The sequence below is a fragment of the Drosophila navojoa genome, chromosome 4, assembly GCF_054131105.1.
Source record: "Drosophila navojoa isolate 15081-1374.11 chromosome 4, UAZ_NAV_1.0, whole genome shotgun sequence".
In the NCBI taxonomy this organism is placed as follows: Eukaryota; Metazoa; Arthropoda; class Insecta; order Diptera; family Drosophilidae; genus Drosophila; species Drosophila navojoa.
Window position 1 is genome coordinate 22,488,532 of NC_142892.1, and position 15,012 is coordinate 22,503,543.

The window sequence follows — 15,012 nt, forward strand, 5'->3', positions numbered from 1 at the left end:
TGCAGCCAGCAAAAATTATGCGGCTCGTTTGCCACTGCCTTGTTTGGTGCTTCAATCCATGGACAGCACGAAGCACGAAGGGCTGACTGCTGCCAGAGCTCTGGCTCTGGCTCTGGCTCTGGCTCTGGCTCTGGCTCTGGCTCTGGCTCTTGCTGTGGATCCGGGCCATTCGTTTATTCCTTTGTTCTCATTTATTTGCATGCCATTTGCTTTGTTCTCTTCTCTTTTTCATTCTCTGTACGTGTGGCTGCGTGTGCGTGTGTTTGTGTACGTGTGTGTCGGTTGTTTCTTCGGTCACGTTTGTCAGGACACCAGTTACTTATGACTGCTGTGTGAATTATCAATATGCATTGTATGACTACGTTCTACGCTTTGTGTATATATTCTTCCAATATTTTTTGTTCTTCAATTAACTGGGTATTCAAGAACAATCACAAATAAAAAAAAATTATATCCCAATTTATTTATTATTTAATTTTATTTATTTTGTAAGTAAACAATTTTTTTTTAATCGAAAAAAAAAAAAAAAAAAAATATATATATATATATATATATATATATATATATATATATATATATATATATATATATATATTGGTTACTTTTAATTTAATAAATTTTCAATTAACTGAATGCTCAAAAAATGATATAGTTAATGTTACTTATATTTTTTTATTTCTGATAATTTATTTATTTCATTAAGTAAATACATTATTATAGAAATTTATTTGTTTGGTATATTATTATATTTTATTTTTATTATTATACACTTTTTCTATATTCAGATTTCCAATTTTAGATTTGGAACAAAAACCATCTATAAGAAATATAAGGTAGAGTACCTAACTAGATGTATCTTCCAATATCAGACAAGTATAATCCCCAAAATAGTCAGGATCTTAGATGCCTATACATATTGTATATTAAATATACAAGTTCACATATTCCACATATTTATTTTATTCTTTAAACATGCCCTGAGGCACATACATACTTTGCATAAGAGGAAAATAAAACATTTGCTTATTTACACTTCCTCAGTGTTGGGATTCTCGAATTGCAGTCTTAATAACGAATTCTTTTTTATGGTTTCCGGCTTATAGAACAGCAAAGAAATTAGCAAGGAAAGCAAAATCGCAACGAGAAATTCTTTAATCATGTTGTATGTATGTGTGTGTGTGTGCTTTTTTTCTTCATTTTTTAAAAGTGTATTTGATTTCTTCGAAAAGCTGTTGCTTTTTCAGTTGCTGTTGCTGATGCAGCATTTTTGCTTTGTTAACCGAGTCAAGTCTGAGCCAGCTTCCGTTGCTGGAGCCGCTGTTAATGTCGCAACAGTTGCCATTCCAGCTCCACCGGCCTCTACCTCAACCACTGCCACTGGCATTATTCTGTCGCTGTCGGTGTTGTTGTTGTTGCTGCTGTTGCAGTTGCAGTTGCCGTTGCAGTTGATATTTGTGCGCCAGGCGTAATTAGTGCTCATGGCATAAGGCGCACTTCCTCTACGCGCAGCTCCTGTTGTTCTATCTCAGTTGAGAGCTGCCATCGCTCGTATTGTGGCTCTGCGTTGCCTTCCATTCGTAATCAGTTTTTGCAGGCTCCAGCGCTTAGTTCCGAGGATTTACGAACTGGCCAACGGCATAGGGCAGCAGCATACAGTCACGTTATACGGACACCCTTTTCGTCATCACGCTGCGGTCCTTGTTGTTCTTGGTATTTAAATTGAGTTCATTAAAGCTCTAGTCAATGAGCCAATTAAACCAATATTTGGGTTGAGCTTTTCAAAGGAAAAATTGTTAGCCTTCAGCACGTTCAAGTCTCGAATTGTATACATATATAAAAGATAAATAATCAGATCTCTTATTTTTCATACAGATTAGTTTTAACGTTGTACACAAAGATTTCGCTACAGTGGCCAGTGTAGCGATATACATTTGAATTTATATCCATTTATATTACAAGTTTTTTATTAAGTATTCACTGAAGTAATACAGCATTTAGAAGTTTGAGAAAATAAATGCCTAATAGAAAACAAATTATTGGATATTGGCTTCTATAATATTACAAATATTCACTTTTAATAGGCAACTATGAAAGGTGCGATTGCCAGATTTAGAAAATTCTTGGGCTAAGTATTTCAATAAATATTATTAAAGATGCTTCTACTCTATATGCTTCTACAACTCATGGCTACTCAGGTATGACCTGACAAAAATTTTATGTAGTGTATGTCACAATTTTATGTAAATCGATGGCAGAACTTATTTTCTATAAATACTTTTTTATTTCACACCGAAACCTGATTTGCCCCTAAGATCGGTGCAAAATTTATTGCAGTCACGTACTCTTATCTAATAAATGCCATTAAATAAGGTCTGGAACATTGTTAAATATTTGATTTAATTGTTCAACAAATGAGTTTCAAAGTGAGCTAAGATAAACTAAACTATCGGCTTTTCATTGGCATTGCCATCGCCTTGAGATTTTGAAATTAGTTTTAATGAAATGTGTGCCTTATGCGTGTTTGAATAGAATCGTTTCACAATTTCTGTCATTGTTGGCTGACTAAATATGAGACACATTTCCAGTTGTACTCACAATTGTCTTGAGCTCCCTCGCTGATTCAACTTTCAATGCTAATTGGCTTTTGGCAACTTTCGCGACTTCAAACTTCGCTTCCCACTGGACAATGAAAGGATGCCATTTTGCAATATCTTCTTCTTTGCCTCTCTCTCTCTCTCTCTCTCTCTCGCTCTCACTCACTCGTTCTGTGTGTGTGTGTGAGAGAAAGCTTGAGTACAGCTCGATTGCTGTTTGCTTTGGCCATTGTTTGAGTTCACGCAGCCTTGCCATTAATTTCACAATTAGTTAGCAGCCGCTGCTAAAGCTGCTCTGAACCACCAGGGAGCCACCTGACGGCAACTCAAGACAAAAGTCCAACAGTCTTTAATTAATTTTTACAGCAGCTGTATATATAAATGTATGTGAGTGTGTTGGGTGTGCATGCTAAGAATATATATGTGTGTTGGTGTGTGCGTCTGTTAATTTCTCGCAACTATTCTTCAATAAGCTGGAGAACACTCGCCAACTGCTGTAGCTTTGCGTCAGCGTTGCCTGATGATTTTTGCTGACTAACTTTTGACAACAACGTCAGCAGCGACGACAACAACAACAACAACCGCAGCAGCAACGAAAACAGTGGCGACAACTACAACAATCGGACGCGCATAAATTTAAATTTATGTGTTCGCGGGATGGCTGCATGTGTCGGTCTCAATATATTATTTATGTATGCTGCCACCTTCTGCGTTTTGCTTGGCATTTGCTTTTAGGGGCAGCAGCAACAAGAGCAGCAGGAGTCGCGGCAGCAGCAACAACAAAATATGCGTCGTCTGCTACGTGGGTTTAGAGCGAACATTTCTGCTGATGCCGCATTGTCAACTTTCACTTCAGCTGCAGCTGATGACACTAACACACACAAGCACACACTCACTCAGAGAGAGAGAGAGAGAGAGAGAGAGAGAGAGAGAGAGAGAGAGAGAGAGAGAGAGAGAGATCCTTGACACGACGTTTCACTCTCATCGTCAAATTTAAGCATTAGCCACGAATAGTCAAATATGTTTGATCACTCATACGCAACGTGGTGCGCAGAATTCGCTTTTGCGTTTCCATTTGATTTCCACTTTAACATGAATTGTGCGCCACGAAAACTTTTACTCAAGTTGGCTTTATTTCGATGTCGATGTCGTAGTCGTTGCTGTTGCTGTTGCTACTTGGGCGTTGATGTAATGAAATTCTGTGCAATTGTATGGCAACAAGAAATCCATTAAAGCTTATTTTGCGAGCAAAACTTTTCGGGTCCGACCATTTCACTGATTGATTGGCATCAACAATGTGCTGCCGGGGTGGCAACAGCCTGTAGAGAAAAATAAGGGGCGGCTGGGCAGATGTTCAGCTGGGCGGTTTTGTGGGTGGGCAGTTTTGTGGATGGGCGTGTTGGCGGGCAGCCAACACACTGTTAACGCTGCCAAATTTGCTGAGCGTGTGTAAGACAATAAAAATAATTGAGTGCGTTGTTGCTTGTTACAGTTGGCCCTTGTATTTGGATTGTCAACGTAGTGTAAATTGTGTCGCCTGCTTCGATGTGCCCCACTCAACAACCAACACAATTGGGAGCGTCGAGCTGTGCAGATTGGGGCCAGACGATAAGCCCACGTCATTACCGTGTAGAGCAGGACACTGCAGTGGGGTAGTCGTTATCCTGCCATGACACCCATACCCACACCCCCACCCGATGCCGCATGCTAGCTGTCTGGCTAACTGACTGGACTTGAGCCTTGGATTTGCGGCCGGCTATTTGTTGAAGCAAAGCCCGAGTGCCGCCAAGCAAGAAACTCATTAGATAAATGTGTATGTGTGTGTGCGTGTGTGTGTCGTTGTGGAGACCTCATTGTTTTTTACGCAATTGTTGGCAAATTAAAGCGGATATCTCTAAGACCAAACGCTTTTTAGCTCCAGCAACTTAAATAATACAAGAAAAACAGAATTCGCTTCCTTGGTAAACGGCATTAACAAAGATTTAAATTTGATTATTTTCTATATTTTTTGCTTTATAACAAAAAATTTCGTATACCCTGGCATTTTATTCTAATTAATACTTAATTTGGTTCAAGTCTTTAGCCCTTTTAACGCATCTTGTGCTTGTCAATCTCTTGCAACTCTCACTGTAATTGCATAAAAACACTCGGAGGGCTCACACACCCAACACACACAAGCACACACACATAGAGAGGACTTCAAGTGAATTGCGAGGCGCATCATTAAACTGCTTAAAACTGCGTGCTAAAATGCCATCTCTCTTTATACGGCTTCCTCTGTCTTCGGCTCTCTGTCTCTCTCTCTCTCTCTCTCTCTCTCTCTTTATGAAAACTGTTGTCATTTGCTCATTCTGCGCTATTATATGCTACGTAAAATGGGGTATATTGGCCAGCATGCGGTAGTTCATGTCTAACTCTATTAGCCACATAATGCAAAGACATATTTTTCAACCGCATTTTAATACGGAAAATTTTCTTCAATTAAAACAGATGCAGTTTAGATTTAATCTCGCCGGCATTGTGTACAGGGCATCTGCTCGTCGTATGCTTTCAAAGCATTCGCGCTTGTTTATTTTTGCAGCTTCAACAAACAAAGCCAACTGCCACAATCGGCCACACCTCCATCTCATCTCTCATCGTTCATAGCCCAGCGGGCAGGGCGCCGCCTCCTTCTCAGCGCAGTACTTGCATAATTTGCATGGCTAAGCGAGCAGAGAGTCGTGAAAATGAAGCTCAGTGCTGGCAGTGCTCCGGCTAGTCCTTTTCTGTTGGCTGCCGGGGCGAGGGGAGGCAAGGCGTCGCGTCGCGGCGCTTTGATACTGTAGCCCAAATGTGCGTCCATTTTATAACTCAATTTTAATTGAATTATGCAAATCGCCAGCTAAAAATTAGCAGGCGCAAACTATTTTTTAATGATGCATTGTACGCTTTTAATTAAAAGCAAGCGCAAATTAAATTAAATGAGAACGTTTTTTCAAGCACTTTCCGGCTTTGTGTCTAGCCCAGCAACTTTTGCAGCCATCCGGCTGCAGACTTTCACAGTTTATCATCGTCGCAGGGATTAGCCATTCCTTCCAGCTCCCTTCTCCCCCACCAGCCAGCAGTTGGGGGCCAAGCGCCCCAGGCTGTGTGGTTCGTTTGCAAATGATGTCCATTTTGTGTTGCCATCAAGCTGTCCAACCAACCGAACTGAAGGACAGGCGGACATACGGACAGGTTACTCTTAATATTTGTATACGTGCGTTTGTTTGTAAATTATGCAATAATCCATGACTATGCGATGCATCGAAGCTATTGTCATTGGCAGCGTCAACCGAGGCGACTTCCTCAAAGGAGCCACCCCACAAGCACATACGTATCATCGGCACGGCCTCTGCTAATCTGCCGTATATGTTACGGATCTCATTTACTCTGCAATCCACCGTGTGCTCTCTGTGTATCTGTGTGCGCTCCTTTTCATGTCACTGCACGCGCGTGTGTGTGTGTGTGTGTGTGAGCTCTTGCATAGGGCTCATCCGGTGACACTAGGTTTAAGCGCTTGTGAACTGCCACTCGGTCTTGTACTGCGTTAAAGTGTCTTCCAGCTGGACAAGGCAGATTGGTGTTGTCTCCCAGTTTCCAAAATACGACAGCAGCTACACGAAATAAAATCCAAGTGAAGGGGAGAGACGCGGATGCTCTCTCAAATTTCCCGAATCTTTGACAGACTACATACACCATCTATGACATCGAAATGATATTATGCAGAATCTTTTCATTTACATTTTAATATATTTATATTTTGTTAGTTTTTAGTTATGATCGCTATCGATAGATTAGCAAATTTATCTGATCAAAAAACTCCGATTAAATAGTAAACACTTTGTTTGGGTCCCTTAAATTAGAGAGCATAATAATTTAAAATTAAAAAACAAAAATATGTTCGACTAAATTTGTACTAAATTCGAAAATTAAATTTGTTAAATTTATAACAATTAATAAATATTAAATACACTTTTTTATCTAGATCTTTGTGGCCTTTGTACTATCTGAATAGATTGTCCAATTATATGTGTGATTTAATTAAAACAAATTGATTTTAATATTTCCTCACATCATGTATTACAACATGAACAATAGTAGCTTTTGGCCGGGCATTCACGATAAGCAAATATCCTGTAGTTGTGCAACGAACACACTTTTGTTTTGTTTGAGAGATTGACAATTACTTTATGCTGTTGAGAAATGATATGTTTAACAGATGTCAAAATTGACTTTCTGGCACTATTATATTCGACAATTGTAAGCATCTGTAATAAATGCCAACAATTAGCTGCAGCTTCATTAACCTGTTTATGTAAGGTATATTGCTCGACGCGTTCATCTCCTCCATGTGAAAATTACATTCAGCTATAGAAAATAAAACAAGTCGTGAAAAAAGGTGGAGAAAGGAAAGATTTATGCGCATTATTAAAACAATTGAATTTGCATATCATATTAGCTCTGTGCGTGTGCTATCACATAATCAATGCAGCAAAACAATTGCGTTTTGGACATTGAATTATCGCCACAAATACATTTCCCACTCAATGATTCCAGAATTTTCTGCTTCATGAAAATTTATAAAGTCAAGCTCAAGAGGAACATAAATAAATGTATGCTAAGCAAATATTTGCTCAGCTTTTATCAATTTTCTATTTCTTTTAAATATAAAGAAACATCAATCTTGAGCTACAATTTTGAGCAATATTTGCAAAAAGCAATAATTGTTAAATGTTTAGAGAAATTTCTTTACAAATATGTTTCCTTGTGAAAAGAAAATAAATTTATTTCAATGCTTTAAGGATTTGCAGGCAACTTTGACTTATAATCGAGCAGCAAATTCTTCATTTGTTGCTAACAATTCAAAATACATTGATGTCGTCTAGAACTAGCACCCTCTCATCTCCCTTCAGTCTTCACACGGGCTTCCACCTACCAAAAAATGAAGGGATTGCCGCTGCAGCTGAGCTGATTCGACACTCACACACTTAACGGTAATTGCAAGCACTCAAGTGGCGCCATTGTGTGAAGAGTGTTTGAGAGAGAGAAAGGGAGTGAGAGAGAGAGAGAGAGAAGGAGTGTGTGTAAAGTGTGTGGGTAGCAGAAGGAAGGGGAAGGGAAATTCAAGTTGCATCGTTTTAAAATAATTTAACAGCATTTTGAAACGCATTGAAGTCAACTTCCGTTTCTGGTGCCCCTCCTGCTGCTCCTGCTGCCGCTGCTACTGCTGCTGTGGCAACTGCAGATGCAGTTGCTATTAGAGTTGCAGCTGCCATTTGCTGACTCGTCCTGGTCCACGTTGCTGCTGTCTGCCGTTGGCCAAGCCAGACGACTCGGCAATTTGTCATATGGCCAAATACAAATGGAAGATGAACGGTGTGTCGTTTATAAGTGGAGCAGCGTGGAGTCCTTGGCAACGCAGGATTGTGAACAGGGCCAACTGTTGTCGGATAATTGAATGAGTGATTGTTGCCGAGCTTAGAGCAAATAGCAGCTGCCAATGCAATCAGCTGCTAAAGACTCGCCATCCATAATTCTCCTGCTTCCAGAATCTGAGCTGTCTCTAAGAAGCCCCGCAATCAGTTGTAAGTCCACGAATAATTGACAGCTAATTCTCAGATAAGCTGCGAGTGCATCCCCCAAAGCACTCAATAAGTAATTAAGTAAAAATGTTGCAGCTATCTAGATTTTCGCATAATCAGTTGCCAAGCAGCACGCTGAGACATGCACTTCGAGTGGCCGGAGAAAGTGCACTTCGAGTAGAAATTTAAAAAATTAATTGCTTTTAGTACCTTAGGGGGGAAGCGTCATCAGCGACTGGATCAGCGCTGGCTTCAGCTCCAGCTGCAGATTTAGTCTTCGCTTTAGCCCACGCTTAAATATTCATTGGGAACACAGAAACGCAGCCGCCCCTGCAGTCGCCCGCTCACCCCGTTGACCCAACATGCTGTAGACTCGTTGTCAGGTGTACTATGCAAATAAGTTTGGGCATACAAATTGGCTATTGGTTAAATGGCCTGAGCGGGGCTCTTTGGCAAGGATACTCTGTGCGCTCCTTCGCCGCTTTCGTCCTTGTGAGCTGCTCGCTCCATGGAATGAGTTTTCTATTGATCTGTGCATTGTTTTCCTTTTCGTTTGTCTATTTGCAACTACTATAACTCAGTTTTAGTGCAAGCGGGCACTGTGGGCGGTGATGGTGACGGGGCAGGTGAAGGGCGACAAAAGTGGATCGTTTTGTAGCTAGCTTAAGTGCTTCATAATAATTTAACAGAAGCGCTTCGCAGTGCTCGGCTGCACTTGCCGCTCACTCAGCTTGTCGCTCAGGTGTTTTCAAACTTTTCGCCAAGTTTCTCGCGTTATCTCGCGCTGAAATGGTATGTAGAAGGGGAAGCTGTGGATGAAGTAGTGCTTAGCTTGTAGCCTCTTTGTTTTTGGTATTTTAATTAAAAAACTGTCGCTAGTTGCGCTCAAAGTTTAAATTATACCAGCAAAGCACAGTGGCAACTGCCAAGGGACTTCGCCTTGGCCTGGCTTACTTTGCTCCTGGGTCTGCTCCGTGGCCATAAATCTGCCAGAAAATTCAGACATCGCTTTAAATTGCATTTTATTATTGTCAATCACGTTCTTAGAAATCTTTACTAATCAAAAATTATATTAAGTAATCAAAATTCCCTGGATTCAAAGAGGTCACGATTGTAAGACCTTAAGAAATTTCTTTCGATAATCGAAATAGTGGAAAATGATTCAATTAATTCTGCTGAATTTCTTTCATATTGTTATTATTAACTAGGCAATAGGGTATTCGGGACAAAAACGTCCAAACAGCCAGCTTAGATTGTACAAGCATTCTCATCTGTTCAATTGATTACCATATGACAATCATCTATAGAAGTACTTTGGTCTATAAACGGTATTTATTAACTAGAATAGGTTGACCAACTTCTACTTGAAGATGGGAAGCTGGGAAGGTGAGCTGTGGGCTGCTTTAATTAAAGCTAATGCTGGAAAATATTATTAATCACAGAGTACTAATCGGTTTATTAATCGGATTACGTGCCGCACACACTAACACACCCGCCCACACACAGCTGTCGGCAAGCGTGTCTGGGCGTGGCAGTACGCCTCTCTGTAGCTGATTAGCCATCAGTGGACTAATTTGCACATTGATGGCATCTTTTATTGAAGCATTGAACAGGAAATTCTTCGGAATAGGCCAAGTCGAGCGCGGGCCAAGCATGTTGATTGCCATAATTAGTGCCGTGTGTTGCCAAGTATGCGTGTGTGTGTGTGTGTGTGTGTGTGTGTGTGTGTGTGCGAATGCGTGTGCGGTTGCTATAATGCTATTTAATTAGTTTCAAACCAGGCTGCATTATGTCAGTGTTGTGCTGCCATCAGCAGCAGCAGCAACTTGAAATTGCAACAACAACTTGTTTAACTAGTGTTAGTTAAACTTGTGGTAAACAGACACACACACGGGCGCACACATATGTACATATACGTGCTGGGAGCTCTTTAGCATTTGTAGTTACCAGCCAAAGCCCAATGAAAGCCTGGCAATAAAAGATAAGCTCTCTCAACTTTACCAATGTGTGTGCGTGATACTAGATGTGTATAGGTGTGTATGTGGGAGTGCGTATGGATGAGGTACGCAACTCATTTGGTTAAACTGTGAGGCGCAATCGCCTGGGCACTTAAAGCGCATATTAACTGAATTCCAGTTGGGAAACAAAACTCATTAAAGGATGTTGCAAGCTGCGTAAGTGTTTTTGTTGGCTAAGTGGAAAGCAGTGATAGGGGAAACGCTCTCATGTACCTGGATGTAAGTAATCACACCTGATGCCCCTGGGAGAGAAGCGAGACAATTAAACGAATGGAAACTGCACCGAGCAGATTCTAAAAATCGGAGGTTTACTCAAAGAGAGAGAGAGAGAGAGAGAGATGAATTCAGGGTATTTTTTCTCTTTTGACTGATTAGCCAATTCGAAATGACAGTGCTGCAAATGGCAGCACGTGATACTGAGCACAGGCGGGAGGCGTGGCGGGTCTGTCTGCTAGTCAGCTAGTCAGCCCGTCCGGTTATCGGCTAGCAATGCACCTGCATAGCATTATCAGGAGCACGTTTTGTAGCGAACGGCGAAAACATTGTCGTCCGCCCATCGTAGCAAAGGGAATGAATGCTCTTGTGTATTCATGCCATCACTCATTCAGGTGCTCATTCATTCATTTAGTCGTTCGTCCATTCATTTGGCGCAACATTGTTGCTGCCCCAGCAGCGACGGCAGCCATCTAATGAACGTTGTAGCGTTGTAACCAAATGCCCTACCTTTTATTTCACATGCGTGCCAGCCAGCCAGGCACGACGAGGCCAGTGCAGTGCAGTGCAGTCGGGTCCCAAGATATTTTCATCAATTAAACTGATATTACGGCCGGGGTAGACAGCCACATGTCAATATGGAAAATAAGCTCACAGAAATGCATTAAACACGCAAATATCAGCCCAATCCTCCAGGGCGTTTCACGCAAATGAGTTCGAGAAGGCAACGGGATATGCAATCTACCGTTGGCCCAGAGCGAATCAGAGCTATCGCTGCAGCACGTAGCCGCTGCCACTGCAGCACAATGTAAATTTCACTCTGTGCGGCTAAGTAGCGCATAAAAATGAATGAAGGAAAGAAAGAATGAAAAAAAAAAAACACAACGAAAAACCAACTGAATGGCAAATAGCGCAAGGATCAAACAAATGTAAAATATATATGTAAAAAGAATTGCAGCGACCATTCGCAACTTTTGTTGATTTTTTGGGTTTGCCAGTCAGAATGTGACGTATCAATTTGCATAGCGCACCCGCTCAGTTCCTTCTTGCCATGCATACATCGGTATATATGTCCGTGTCTATCTCTATACATGTATAGCTCTTTTTGATCTCTCTGCTTTTTGTTAATTTAGCATAAGTGACGAGTGAGCGACTTCTGGCAAGCGCTTTGGGCAAAAAGTTCGATTTAGATTGATTAGAGCGTGAAAATTGTTGGCGTTTCGTTTTTTCACATTTCTCGAGAGCCATTTCCCATCCGCTCCCTCTACACATTTTTTATTCCACTCACACATTTTTTTTATCACTGCTCGTTTTTCATCCGCCACGGACGCTGTCAATGGCACATCGATTTTTATGAATATACGCGAACAGAAAACACGGTTCATTATTAAGGAATGAATATATGCTCCGTGGCAAAATATAGTTTTAATATATTATAATTATGATAGCGACAGCTCTGACATATATTGTTTAAATCGTTCATTCGAATGAAACAAATTTAATGCAAGTGTGTCAAGCAGGCTCGACACACCTGGCGTTTGATTATGAATTATGCATAATAGCTGACTTCTCTATGCGGCGGCAAATGTCAGCCAGAGATGTTTATGATATATATCATTTGCATAATGTATTAAATAGGGCACTTGCCCAATGCCAATTTAAAAAGCTCTTCATTATTGAATATCTAGCCGCGTTCACTAATGAGTTTTAGGCTATCAGTAAAACCGTTAGATGCATGTATGTTTATGTATGTATGTTTACCTGTTTCCGCAGAATGTTGCGTAATGGCCAGTGGCGGGCAAAGGCTGCTGCACGACCCGCGCGGCATCAATCATACGCTACGTAAACCGAAAGCCGAAATCCGAAACCCGCTAGTCGAAAGCCGCCATTTTAAGCTGCATATTTATTGCTAAGCAGAGGAGGCAACAGTGCGGGATTGCTGAGGGGCGCGGGGCTTACATGCAAAGTGCTGCAGCTGCGTGTGCAGTGAACGATAAGCGAGAAACAGAGCAGCTCCCAAGGGTTGCCAACGACGAGATATGCATGTTAAGTTGCGTAAAGCAAAGTTATGACCGGACAGGAGCAGCAGCAACAGCAGCAACAGCAACAGCAGTAGCAGCAGCTCCAATACCAGCAGCAGCAGCAGCGCTGTAGCTGTAACTGCGGTTAAGTCAACAAATTAAAACTTTTTTAATGCCACTGCTATGCCCGCTCATACACACGCAAAGTCCCAACGCTCATCTAACGCCGGGCAGGGGCAAAATGAGACGGGTTGGAAGGGCAGAACTTATGCACGAGTTATGTGCATAAAACTCGGAAAGGCAGTTGCAGCTGCAGCGGCAGCGGCAGTGGCAGCAAAAATAAAATATTATTTAATTAAAGTTTTGCACGTGGATTGTTTGTCTGCTGGCAGTCTGTCTCAGCCTGCAGGCCAGAATGTATAATTATTTTAATTCAATTTTCACCCAACTCTGTAATGCTAATTGAGTGCTAAAATTCAAATGCAGTGCAGAGAGTCATAGACAGAGATTGCGTTGGCATTAAAAGGGCCCATTTTTATTTATTTACGTATATTTTTGGATCATTTCGATAGCGTGTATTCATAATTAAGGCATATAAATAAGAGATTGTGGTTGGAGCGCGCTGCTCATTTGTTCAGCTGGAGAAGCTATCTTGGCGGGACCACGCCCACATCTCTCTGTGGGTATATAAATTGTTTATACGAGCTCTGTGGTCTGCTGCTAAAGGGGTGCATGCTCGGCTATATAAATTGCTTGTGAAATTGAATCTTTATGGCTCAGCTGGAATATTTTGGCAGATAGTCTATAAATTATGGCCACAAAGGGCATACACGCAAAAGTTATTCTCTGCCTGTGTGTGAGTGCATGTGTGTGGGTATTTTTCTCCTTTTTTGCTTTTATTTTTCGAAGGGAAAAACGGATTTGTTTCTGAGTGCCTGACAGGGCACTGTCTGTCTCTCCCATATGTTATCGCCACAGTGCTCTTCTTCCATTGTTGTAAATGATTATCTTGGGCCCATGGCGTTGAATTGTGCGTTGAAGCGCCACAGTTTTGGGCCTTATAGCTCTGTGGCTGCCAAATAGTTTCCAAATTAGTTTGCAAATGTTTTTGTTGCCTGCGCCCGCTTCGTCTTATGTCATGTGGCGTATACGTAATATTTCGAACAACACATTTTCGTTTGCCGCAGGATGAGTTTTCGGGGCGAGCATAAATGTCTATGGAACTGTTGGCTGTTCCAGCCCTTCAGATTTCTGTGGGCGAAACTGAGAAAAACTCAAATAGTTTTGCATGTAAAATATATCCAAATTGCAATTGAATTCGCTTTGCTTAACATGGGGCAAAACATAAATTTTGACCATCGCTTTGATTTGTTCCCAATGTATTCCACTCACGTTAATATAGATACCAGACAGGTGTGTGCTGTGGATTGAGGACTGTCGAACTGACTTGCGCAGAAAACGTACTTTTGAAAACAAAAGTATATATATAAAATATAAAATAATTGGAATTAAAAAAAATATATGTATATATATAAACATATATATATATTCTATTCAAATCACACTTTTCATACAATACATTTGTTTTAAATTGTTTTGAGAGAGAATCAAATACACAATTTCAGAATATGTACATATATCAATTTATTAGAGCTACGTTTTTTGCCTAATAAAACAATACCACAATTTCAGCTTGTGTACAAATTTGACTTGAAAATTTTATTCAGATCGCTTAGCAAAGGTCAAAAGATATACAACAATGAATTTCAAACCATGTGAAGCAAAGCAAAAAATAATAATAAAACTGCAGCATTGTGCACAGTCTGTGTATGTATACAATATGAGTATAATAGGAAGTTGGAGAGGTTGCCTGCTGAAGCTGCTGCTGTAAATTGGCTGTATATTAAATATCTCATAAGCACTCTCGAATTGCAGCAATACATACATATATGATGAATATTGCCAACACAGAATTTAAATGTTTTTTTATTGAAAGCTAATTGGGTTTATAGAGTTTCAAGTTATATGCAAGCACGATTTACCTGCCGATAGTACTTGGTAGTATATTAATATTATTAATTGATTAACAAGTTTACAAACTACTGACAAGCAAGTTTTGCTGTGAAAAGGAGCTTGCTCTTCTTAAATACGATTAAATTGTGATAGAATCTCGTTTCATATATAGGAAGCGCAGCAGAATGAATGAATCCAACACTCCTGCTTAAGACAGGGTATGTTTTAGTCGTTCATGCATACTTATAGCACTGCAGCTCGTTGTGATTAAATTATACAGAAGTAGAGTATAGGCTCATAATGCATAGATATGCAGCCAAGCCGCACAAACTACAATGTTTTCCTACTTTCCCATAGAGTGAGCCCTGTGAATAAAACATTCAAGACATTCTTTTCAGTGCATTTGCATGTGGAGTGATTCTGTTTTTGCCCTTTGAATATTGTCGGCATAATTGTTGCAAAAAACTTGCTCAGATGTAGATCTGCATATCTGGATAAATGTAGGCAAGAACAGTCTATCAGAGCCTATTAGACACTTGAGCAACTATAT